Below are 11255 nucleotides of genomic sequence, written 5' to 3' on the forward strand. Positions count from 1 at the left end.
TAGCCAGAGTTCATTTGCAGTGGCTGGAGGCCCTGGCACGCCTGTTCTCTCTCTCTCTCTGCCTCTTTCTCTCTCTGTCTGTCTCTCTCAAATAAATAAATAAACAAACAAAAATATGGAGTATACTAAAAAAAGTTAACATAGCTTATTGGTGAATCAAAGGCTTATGAGTGATTATTATTTTTTTATTTCCTTCATTTCCCACAAGTCAGACACAGAGCCTCCTCCCTTTTTTGCATGTGTATATGTGTGCATTTGCACATGGAAGCCAGTGGTTGATGTCAAGTGTCTTCCTTGATTGTTCTCCACCTTATGTTTTTTTTTTTTAAATTTTTTAAATTTTTATTTATTTATTTGACAGCGACAGACAGAGAGAAGAAGAGGCAGAGAGAGAGAGAGAATGGGCGCGCCAGGGCATCTAGCCTCTGCAAACGAACTCCAGACGCGTGCGCCCCCTTGTGCATCTGGCTAACGTGGGACCTGGGGAACCGAGTCTCGAACTGGGGTCCTTAGGCTTCACAGGCAAGCGCATAGCTGCTAAGCCATCTCTCCAGCCCCACCTTATGTTTTGAGACAGGTTCTCTCATTGAACCTGGCATTCACTCTTTCATCTAGAATAGTCAGCCAGTCAGTCCAAGGAGCCTTCTGTTTCTGCCGCCCAAGTGTTAGGATTATGAGAATGTTGGGGATCTGAATTCAGGTCCTCATGCTTACATGGCAAGCACTGTACTGGCTAAGCCATCTCCCTAACCTCCAGACATAGAGAAAATGAATCACTTTAGAAAGTAATTATAGTTATTTTAAAAGTGAGATGCAATTGTATGTGAAATCGGATGAACAGCTTATTTTATGTCTGATGATTATGTGGCTGCATTATGTTGTAAAAATATCAAATCAGATGGTGATTTTATTCCCTGACATTAGCACATGGCATTACAGGAGTGTGTATGCCCTGTGGTCAGTTCATTGGCATGAGGATTATGTCATCAGGGAAATAAATACAGAATTCCCAAGGTTCTTTGCTCTAGTAATCAGGACTTTTATTTATCTCTAAGCTAAGAGAGGGATTGGATTCCTTAACAATGATCAGAAAATGCTTTTAGGAAGGTTACTTTCCTATTAAATAACTTCTTAAACATTGTGTTCAGTAAACATTGTTGGTGCCCTTGCCTAGGGATGTCTGCAGAGGGCTTGCTGGCCAAAACCAATGCCATAGGATGGGAGGAGAAAAATCAATGGAAAGAAGAAAGAATTTATCAAGGAGTGACTGATGTTGCCAATGATGTGGTGGGAAGGTTCTCTGGCTCCAGTTCCTTTTGGGAGACTTATTTTTCCCTAAGAGGCCACCTGGCGACAAGACTCCCACCACCCACCAGAGCATAAAACAAATGATTTGGTTAAACTAAGATTCATGACACTGGGTTATATTTCAGCAGTATGCCTAACCCTTGCCAGCAGATGAACTATACACTTTCCTAAGGTAGAATATATCTCTTTGGTATACTCCTTGGATTGAATGATCCTGCTGTGGGGATTCTATGTGTGTGCACACAAGTACAGAGCAAAATAACACAGCTAATGATTCTGACCACAAAAGTGTCTCCCCCCCCACTCTGGGCCTATGCTTGACCCCTGACCTCTCAGGATGGTGCCTGGCTCAGACCCAGGTGCCCTCTGATGGCTATCCATGGCTGGTGGATTACATGCCCTGCTTGAGCACTCTCAGGACACTCTCTGTCATGTCTGCGAGATCCTAGGACACTTGGTGGCTAAGCCTGGGCCTGGGCAGCCCCCTACCTTGATAGGGACTGATCCTTGCCTGATGATTATGAAATCATCCAGGATCTTGAGGAAGTGATCCACTACCCAAACAGTTTTGCTATGTACAACCGGAATCAAGCTCTCCCCACACCAAACAAATAGCAGCTGCCTTGGTGAGGCAATACTTACTTAAGTTCTCAGAGGCTGCAGTAGACAGCTTCCTGTTGTTGAGATGAACTTCCAAACCAGGCACAAGTTATGGAGGGATTTTTTTGAAGCTTACAGCTCCAGGGGAAGTTCCATAATGGCAACAGAATCTGGCCCACTTTACATAAACCCATGTAGAGAGAGAAAAATAACCATTAGTAGCATAAGCAAGCACACTCCAGGAACCCCAAGCAGGGCTAAAGCATGGTTTATCTTTAGTATGAATTCAAGATCCACCCTCACACCTAAGGGCTAGACCCTAGGATCCACCCACAGTGATACCAAATTACAAGCTTGAATAAAACTCCTGAATCTATAGAGGGACATTCATTCAAACTACCACATTTCACCCCTGGATCCCAATAGATTCATAACCATCTCACATTGTATATTGTTTTTAGTCCAAATTCAAAGATCCATATAGTCATTGCCAATTTAAAATAGTTCCAAAGTTCCAAGTCTCATCTGAGGTTTAAGATTGTCTCAGCTGTAGTCCTGTAAAGACAAACAAGTTATGTATTTTCAACATATAAAGGCACAAAGCAGTATTTCCAACTGCTGTAAGGCATAACAAGGAGAGAATGAACCAATGCAAACTCAATAACCATCAAGTGAACATCAAACATCTGCAGTTCAAGTCTGATATCATAACCAGTGACTGACAGTCTCTGGAATTCCCAATTCTGCCCCTCCATCTGGGATAAATAGGCAGGGAAAACTTCCACCCTGAGCCAATATCACTCAATAGTACCCCTTGTACAGTCCTGGTATATTCAAAACATCTTTGGGTCTCCATGAAAACCATGGTTCATCTTCCAGTGGCTCCACTGGTCTATTGGGGTCATCATGCTCTGACTATATGCCCCATCTCAGCAGCAGCTCCTGAAATCATATGCACTCCATGACCCACTTCATGTATTTTTAATGCTTCCCAAATCAATACCAGTGTGCAGGACACAGCTATAGTCTTAATTCAGAGGCAAAAAAAATTGTGACCTCACTCGGGCTGCAAGGTCACTGAGAAATCCTGTTGAAACTGAGCTGAAAACCTCCTCCATGTAGACCAGCTGACAGAAAGCTGGAAAAAGCCATGCTGCATGCAGTTCAACAGGAGAGAGAGAAATCACCAGTGAAGATACTACACAGTGGACACTGCAAGCCTTGTATTTGACCAACCAGGCCAATGAGTCAATGGGTGCAATAGTGGCACGTCTGTTATGGGGGAAACCAACTGCCCTGTAATTTGACTGGTGGCCCACTCCATAGGAGGGAATACATCCTTGATACTGAAAACCTACAACAGGGGTAGTCATGAGCCCTAGGGGTGCAATGTCTGCTGCTATCTGGCTAAATGTATATACTATTCTCATCAAACTGCCCAGTAAGCACTTCTCTTAATGTTCATGCCCAAATGTTAATGCTACTCTCACTTTTGATTAGAGAGGCTTCTCTTTTCAGATGGCAGTGACCTTGGGATGACTCAGAAGGCACCACAGTGCTGAGAAGAAGTGACAGAGAAGTGCTCAGCACTATAATATGTCTATCACACCTTCCAAGGCTCAGGGTCCATTTTGGAAGATGTGGTAGAAAGAATGTAAAAAAGAAAGAAAGGGTGGGACTCCTTACAATGTGCTCCTCCAGACACAAAGTGGCCTGGATATCCATGACCTCACAGTGCCTGACACTACCTACACAAGACCATCATAATAGGAGGAAAAGATGATGACATCAAAATAAAAGAGAGACTGATTGAGAGGGGGAGGAGATATGATGGAAAGTGGAGCTTCAAAGAGGAAAGTGGGGGGGATTACCACAGGATATTGTTTACAATCATGGAAGTTGTTAATTATAATAAATAAATAAATAAACAAACAAACAAACAAATAAATATAAAAAATAAAAACACCACACACACATACACACACAAAATGTGACCTTGAAGAGTAGGCTCCTTCCTTTCAGTCAACTCCTTTCAAAAGAGTTTGTGGCCGAAGTGGCGCCCGGGGCTCCGCACCCCTGATGCTGCGCGGGCGCTGAGCCCGTCCGCCCAGGCACACACGATGGTGAAGTGCTTCCTGGGCCAGAGCGTGCTCCGAAGTTCCTGGGACCAAGTGTTACCGAATCCCTACAGCAAACATGTCTTGACTGAAGACATCGTGCACCGGGAGGTGACCCCTGACCAGAAGCTTCTGTCCCGGAGACTCCTGACCAAGACCAACAGGATGCCCCGCTGGACGGAGCGACTGTTTTCTGCCAGGGTTGCTCACTCGGGGTACATCCTGGAGGACTCTATTGTGGACCCACAGAATCAGACCATGACCACCTTCACCTGGAGCATCAACCATGCCCGGCTGATGGTGGTGAAGGAACGATGTGTTTACTGTGGGAATTCTGACAACAACAGCTGGACCGAAATCCGCATGGAAGCCTGGGTCTCCTCTAGCTTATTTGGGGGTCGCCAGAGCTGTCTAGGAATTTGGTCTTGCCCGATTCAAAAGCAATGTGACCAAGACAGTGAAGGGTTTTGAATACATCTTGGCCAAGCTGCAAGGTGAGACCCCTTCTAAAACACTTATTGAGACAGCCAAAGAGACCAAGGAGAAAGCGAAGGAGACAGCACTGGCCGCTACAGAGAAGGCCAAGGACCTGGCCAACAAGGCGCCACCAGACAGCAGCAGCAGCAGCAGTTTGTGTAGCCCACCAGCCAGTGCGGCTCAGCCCTCTCGCTACTCCTCTTGTGTTTATTAAAAATCAACTTGCAGCCCTCTCTGCTGTTGGGCTGGTGGCTGGGCATGTGTGCCCTGTTCAGCATCTCAGTATACCAGGCTCCATGTCCATGCTGAGCCTGGCCTGCTTGTTCCCCCTTTGGGCATCTGACAGGTGCAGACAGATTGTGACTTGCCCAAGGTCACAAGCAGTGGGCAGGTGAAGTGGCAATAAATGGTAGACTGTAAGCTCCATGAGGGCAGGGTTCCTTGTTCTATTCTCTGATGTGTCCCAAGTCCCTGGAATATTTAGCATATAACAGGCATTCAATAAATACTTGTTGGACTCAAAGAAAAAAGAGTTTGTATTCCTATCATTTAGTCTTTCTGGGGTGGGAAAACCTCAGACATTCTCTTAATTTTTTTTTTTTTTTTTTGTTGTTGTTGTTGTTTTGAGGTAGGATCTCACTCTGGCCCAGGCTGACCTGGAATTCACTACGTAGTCTCAAAGTGGCCTCAAACTCATGGTAATCCTCCTACCTCTACCTCCTGAGTGCTGGGATTAAAGGCATGCTCCACCACGCCCATCCTCTCTTCATTGTTTTACTGTAAAGCAGTTGGGCTATCTTCCTTAAGATTGCTAATGTATTTGACAGTATCAGTTTCAGCAACCTGTCTCAATGTCCATAATTTTAAACTCGCTTGAGCTTTTCCAACTTTAAATCTTAAATTTCTCAATTCCATATCTTTAGCCAAACGCATCAATCCATTACAAATTAATGTTGACCAAACTCTCTGGTCATGGGCAGCAGAATGTAGCCAGCCCCTATGCCAGTAGCCCAGTTTCAACAAAGTTCTTTGCACTCTTTCCTTCCCCTTAGAAAGTTCAGCAACAGCATTAGCCTTAACCTCCCTTTACATTCTTTGTGGGGAAACTCCCCATTACAAGCTACCCCTGTTACACATGGGATTAATAAAGATACTAAAGTTACATAAACAAGAACTAGATGTCACTTATGATGACAACTGGAATGGGAACCAGTCTGTTGTCTTAGAGATTTTGCTCACATTGAAGGACTTTCTGGTAGTTAAGAGTGTCTCTACATTCCTTATGATATGATCCTGGTGGTTTTGTAAGAGAGGCTGTGTGGCTGAAAGATCATGTTCTGCAGGGTTGGAGCGTTTGAATACTCTGTGGTCTTGGGCAATTACCTAGTTTCTCTAAGCTTTAAATCTTTAAAAAGGAGACTGGAGATACACACACACACACACAGACACACACACACCACACACATCAATCAGTTGGTAAAGTGTTTGCTTCACAAGCAAGAGGACCTAAGGTTGAGCCCCCATACCCACATAAAAATGTTGAGCATGATGGCATGCACTTATAATCCTGGCACCAGGGAGGTGGAGACGGGAGGATCCTTGGGACTCCCTGGCCAGCCAGCCTAGCCTAATCAGCCTGGTGAGAAACCCTATCTCAAAAAATGATGGATGGGGGCTGGAGATATGGTGTAACAGTTAAGGCACTTGCCTGTGAAGTCTAAAGACCCATGTTCTACTCTCCAGATTCATGTTGGCCAGACGCAAAGGTGAGGCAAGTGCAAGGCTTCACATACCCATTAGGTGGCACAAGTGTCTGGAGTTTGATTTCAGAGGCTGAGGTCCTGGTGGGCTAATTCTCTCTGTCTCTGTCTCTGTCTCCCTCTAAAAAAAGAAATGGGTGGTGTTCCTGAGGATGACACCTGAGGTTGTCCTTCGGCCTACACACATGCACACGTGCACGCATCCAATAAAAATTTAAAAAAAAAGAAATAGAGATGATAAAAGAGTCACATTATGTGATTTTTGTAAATATTTTTGCATAGGTTTGGAGAAAAAAAATTATGCAGGAGAGACAATCCAAAACAATTTAAGTGGGACTGGGGAGATGGCTAGGTGATTAAAAGTACTTGCTTGCAAAAGTCTACTAGTGAACACCCACATAAAGCTGGGTGCATGCATCTGGTGGCACACGCCTTTAATTCCAGCATTTGGGAGGCAGAGTTAGAAGGATTTTAATGAGTTTGAGGCCAGCCTGGGTTACAGAGTGAGTTTTGGGTCAGCCTGGATTAGAGTGAGGCCCTTTATTTAATTTTTTTAAATTTTGTTTTTTAAATAGAGCACTGATTCAATGGGTACTCCCCCAAAGAGCATGTTAGATTTACCCTCATGTGTTCTCAGCTCCCTGCGAAGTGTGAGTCTAGCATTCTTAGACATGAACTACACCAGGATGTAAGTTATTCTTAGACATGTCCTCATAGCTATGTCTGCTGAACGCTGCTGTGTCAGGCTCCACCTTGGAGTCTCCCTGGGGTTTTCAGGAGCCAATTTTTTGAGGCAAGCCCAACAGACTGGCCTTTTTAATTTGTGTGTGTGTGTGTGAGAGAGAGAGAGAAGGAGGGAATTGGTGCACCAGGGCCTCCAGCCACTGTAATTGAACTCCAGACATGCGTGCCACCTTGGGCACATGTGTGACCTTGCACGCTTGTGTCACCTTGTATGTCTGGCTTACCTGGAGCCTGGAGATTCGAACACGGGACCTTAGGCTTCACAGGCAAGCACCTTAACTGCTAAGCCATCACTCCAGCCCTCAGGAGCCATTTTGATGATATCAGGGTTTCTTTTACTCACAGCCATTGCACAGAGGCTCTGGCAAGCCATGACTTCCACAGGGCTTTGTCAAGGCTTGTTGAGGAGGAAGGAGACCTCTCCTGGGAATGTGGCTGGGGTGTTATGTGCTCAGTAGATGTGTGTTTTCTTTCCTCAGGATAATTTTATTTAGATGTGAAGTCGAAAGTATTAATAGAACTATAAGACAGCCACTTTGGTCAGGGCTTGTTGGTGTCCACAGATGCTGATCATATCCACATGGCTCAGTGGTTTCTCTGCTAGTGAGATACACAAGAGACCTCTGACATGTGGTGACCAAGTTCTTCCTGGCAGTACTGTCTTAGAGAACCATGATGCCCAACAGTGAATGGATAAGGAGATGGTGACATACACACAGCAATGGATGAACTATGACTGTGGACATGGGTGACTCAGTATGCTCAGAGTAGGAGCCACACAGTACAATTCCTATTATGTAATACTTCAAATTCACAAAATTCACCAGTGATATTAGAAGCCAGAACAGTGGCATTCTTGGGTGGGTAGGAATAGGGAGCTTATGAGGTTCTGATAATTTTCTCTTTATTTCCTTAGGGGGTTAGTCAGTGTTGAGGATTGAACTCATGGTCTCATCCTATGCTACAAGCCCAAAGATTCAGTCCCTTACCTTTTCTTCTATATTCTATTTCCTTTCCCTTTTCTTTCTTTCTTTCCTCCCTCCCTCCCTCTCTCTCTCTTTCTTTCTCTCCTGCCTCCTTCCTTCCCTCCGTACTTTTCTTCCTTCCTTCCTTCCTTCCTTCCTTCCTTCCTTCCTTCCTTCCTTCCTTTCTTCCTTCCTTCCTTCTTCCCTTCCTCTTTCTTTTTTTCTTTGTATTTTTTATGATAGGATCTCCTTATACAACTCAGGCCTTGAGCTTGCAATCTTCCTGGCATAGCCACTGGAATATTGAGATTATAAGTGGGTGACCCAACTTCTTATTTCTCAACCTGGGTATAAATACTCTGCAAAAACTCAATAATCTCTGCTGGAGAGATGGCATTCCTATTAAGGTGCTTACCTATGAAACCTAAGGACCCAGGTTCCTCAGTACCCATGTAAGCCAGATGCACAAGGTGGCGCATGCATCTAGAGTTCGTTTGCAGTGGCTAGAGGCCCTGGCATATCCATACTTTCTCTCTCTCTCTTTCTGAAATAAATAAAATATTTTAAAAAATAGTTTTAAAATACTGTACAAGTCAATGCTAATGGAGGGATAATTGGCTTTAGGGTCACAGTTCTTCAATGAAACTGTTCAAAGTTTTTATTCAAGTATAGCATTTAATAAAACTACAAGTGCACCATTCACAAATGTATAGCTTATTGAGTTTTTAAAAATATTTAAAATTTAAAAAATATTGGCGAGAGAAAGAGAGAGAGAGAAAGAATGTGCACACCAGGGCCTCTAGCCACTGTAAACGAACTCCAGGTTCATGCGCCACCTTGTGCATATGGCTTTATGTGGGTACTGGGGAATCGAACCTGGGTCCTTTGGCTTTGCCAGTAAGTGCCTTAACCACTAAGCAATCTCTCCATTCCTAAATTTTATTTTTGTGCATATGTGTGTATGTGTTCATGTTTGTGTGGGTGTATATGTGTGTGTAGAAGCAAGAAGATTCAGGAATACCGTTCACCTTGTTTTTGTTGTTGTTTTTGAGATAAGTTCTCTCACTGGCCTGGAACTCACCAAGTAGGTTTGGCCTCAGGGATCCTCCAGTCTCTGTCTCCCAGGACTGGGATCACAGGTATGTACCACCACATCTGGCATTGTTACATGGGTCCTGGGAATTGAAGTCAGGTCCCCATGTTTATGAGGCAAGCGCCTTACCCACCAAGCTATCTTTCCCAGCCCTTGCACAGTATTTTGTATATGTTTGCTGCTATGGATTTCTAGCTATCCCATCTGTCCTTGAGTACACAATGTTTTCTGTCCTTTGTTGCAACTCACCATGAATTCAGGCCAGGATGGTGCACATGTAACCAGTGTTTGCTGACAGTTCACTTATGTGCTTAGTCAGCATTCACTTGTTGTGACAAAGTAGGAGACATCTTGCTTATGGTTTCAGAGGTCATCCAGCTCAGTGCCTTGTAGTGGAATGTGCAATGAGAGAGGAGAGAGCCTGCTGGTCCCCTGCCTATGGCTAAGTGCTTGGGAGCACTGTTTCTGAATGATCTCCCAGCCTAGAGAAACATTCCTGTGAGCAGGTATTTGTAGGATGTGCCACCTTTAAGAACAGGTGCATGCAGTAGGCAGGGCAATTGAATGTGTGCTGAATGCTTGACCTGCCATGACCACACCTCACTGCACCCCTGTCGAATAGTCATGGAGGTCATTTTCACTTTACAGACCAAGTGTGTTAGTTATGTTCCTTGTTGCTGTGACAAACTACCGGACAAGAAACAACTCAAGGGAGGAAGGATTTACTTTGGCTCAGTGTGAGGGTACCGTCCATCATGGTGGGAGCTCGGTCACATCGCATGTGCAGAGTGATGAGTGCTGCCCTCCGCTCGCTTTCTCCTTTCATTCAGTTCAGAACTCCAGCCCATGGAAGAGAGCCACTCACAGTTAGGGTGGGTCTTTCCACCTCACTTAACCTAACCTAGAAACTCTCTCACAGACATGCCTGGAGATTTGTGTCCTAGGTGATTCTAGGTCCAACCAAGTTGACAGTCATTATTATTAACCACCACACCAAGAAAACAAGGAGGCCAGGTTCTGTGGCCCAGAGATGCACAGCTACCAAATGGTTGGACAGAGCTCTTTAAAAAAATTTCTTTTTAAATTTTTATTTATTTATTTGAGAGTGACAGGCAGAGAGAGAAAGAGAGAGAGACAGATATATATAGAGAAAATTGGCATGCCAGGGCCTCCAGCCACTGCAAACAAACTCCAGATGCATGTGCCCCCTAGTGCATCTGGCTAACGTGGGACCTGGGGAACCGAGCCTCGAACTGGTGTCCTTAGGCTTCACAGGCAAGTGCTTAACCACTAAGCCATCTCTCCAGCCCATGGACAGAGCTCTTGTCTTATCACCAACCACCAAGCTGCTTGGCATCTCATGTGTGGTGAAGATGAGGGCAGATACCTATCTCCATGGCACAGGATTCTTCAGTGGGCTGTTTCAAGCCTAGCATTCTATTCCCCACAGCCAGCATGGTTTGTCTTGCTGCAGGCAGCCAGCCTTTTGCCCTTTCTGTGCCCAATGCCAGGAGCCATACTCATGTCACTCCACACCCAAGTTGTGAGCCTCCGCCAGAGAGTGGGAGAGGCAAGTGACAGTGATTCAAGTTATCTGTAGACTGGAGCGTAATAAAATTTCCATATAGAGATGTTCTTCCTTACCCTTGTGGAAGAGGAGATCACTAAAGGGTTAACTACTTTATCTAGATGGCTTTGCTTGTTCCGGAGTATTAATGGAAGATAAGCTAAAAGTTTGTTCATAAGAGTATTAAAGGATAATTATGATGGAGTAAGTGCAGAGAGTCCAAAGGTATTATGATGCAAGACTTATAACACAGAGCTGGGAAAATAGGCTAAATGTATTCAATAGTGCAGTACCTAACATTTCTCCCACAAAGTCCATTATATATGAAAATCTCTTTTCCTTAACCCTCCACTCCTTTCTTTTCTCTTTTAATTTTACTCTCCAGTTAAGTCATCTGTGAACTTACAAACTGAATCCAGGAACTTATGAGGTTGAGGCAGATCCAAATAGGTGATCTTTTAATAGCAACAAAATAAAAAAAAGATTTTTGTAGAAAATCTGCTTCCATCTGATTATATGGAAAGTGGGCAAAGCTGATTACAATCCTTCTACAGACAGCGTCTGTGCAGTCCTCATTCTAAAACAATGGCATTACTTCTCTTTTAACACATAGTCTCTGGAGGC

General features: G+C 44.4%; 1 pseudogene; it reads left to right on the forward strand.

Moving 5' to 3' along the window:
- The first annotated feature begins 4028 nt into the window (after window positions 1-4028).
- Window positions 4029-4664, forward strand: LOC101615119 (annotated as a pseudogene).
- The last annotated feature ends 6591 nt before the right edge of the window (window positions 4665-11255 follow it).

This window comes from Jaculus jaculus, chromosome 8 (assembly GCF_020740685.1).
Source record: "Jaculus jaculus isolate mJacJac1 chromosome 8, mJacJac1.mat.Y.cur, whole genome shotgun sequence".
Classification (NCBI taxonomy): Eukaryota; Metazoa; Chordata; class Mammalia; order Rodentia; family Dipodidae; genus Jaculus; species Jaculus jaculus.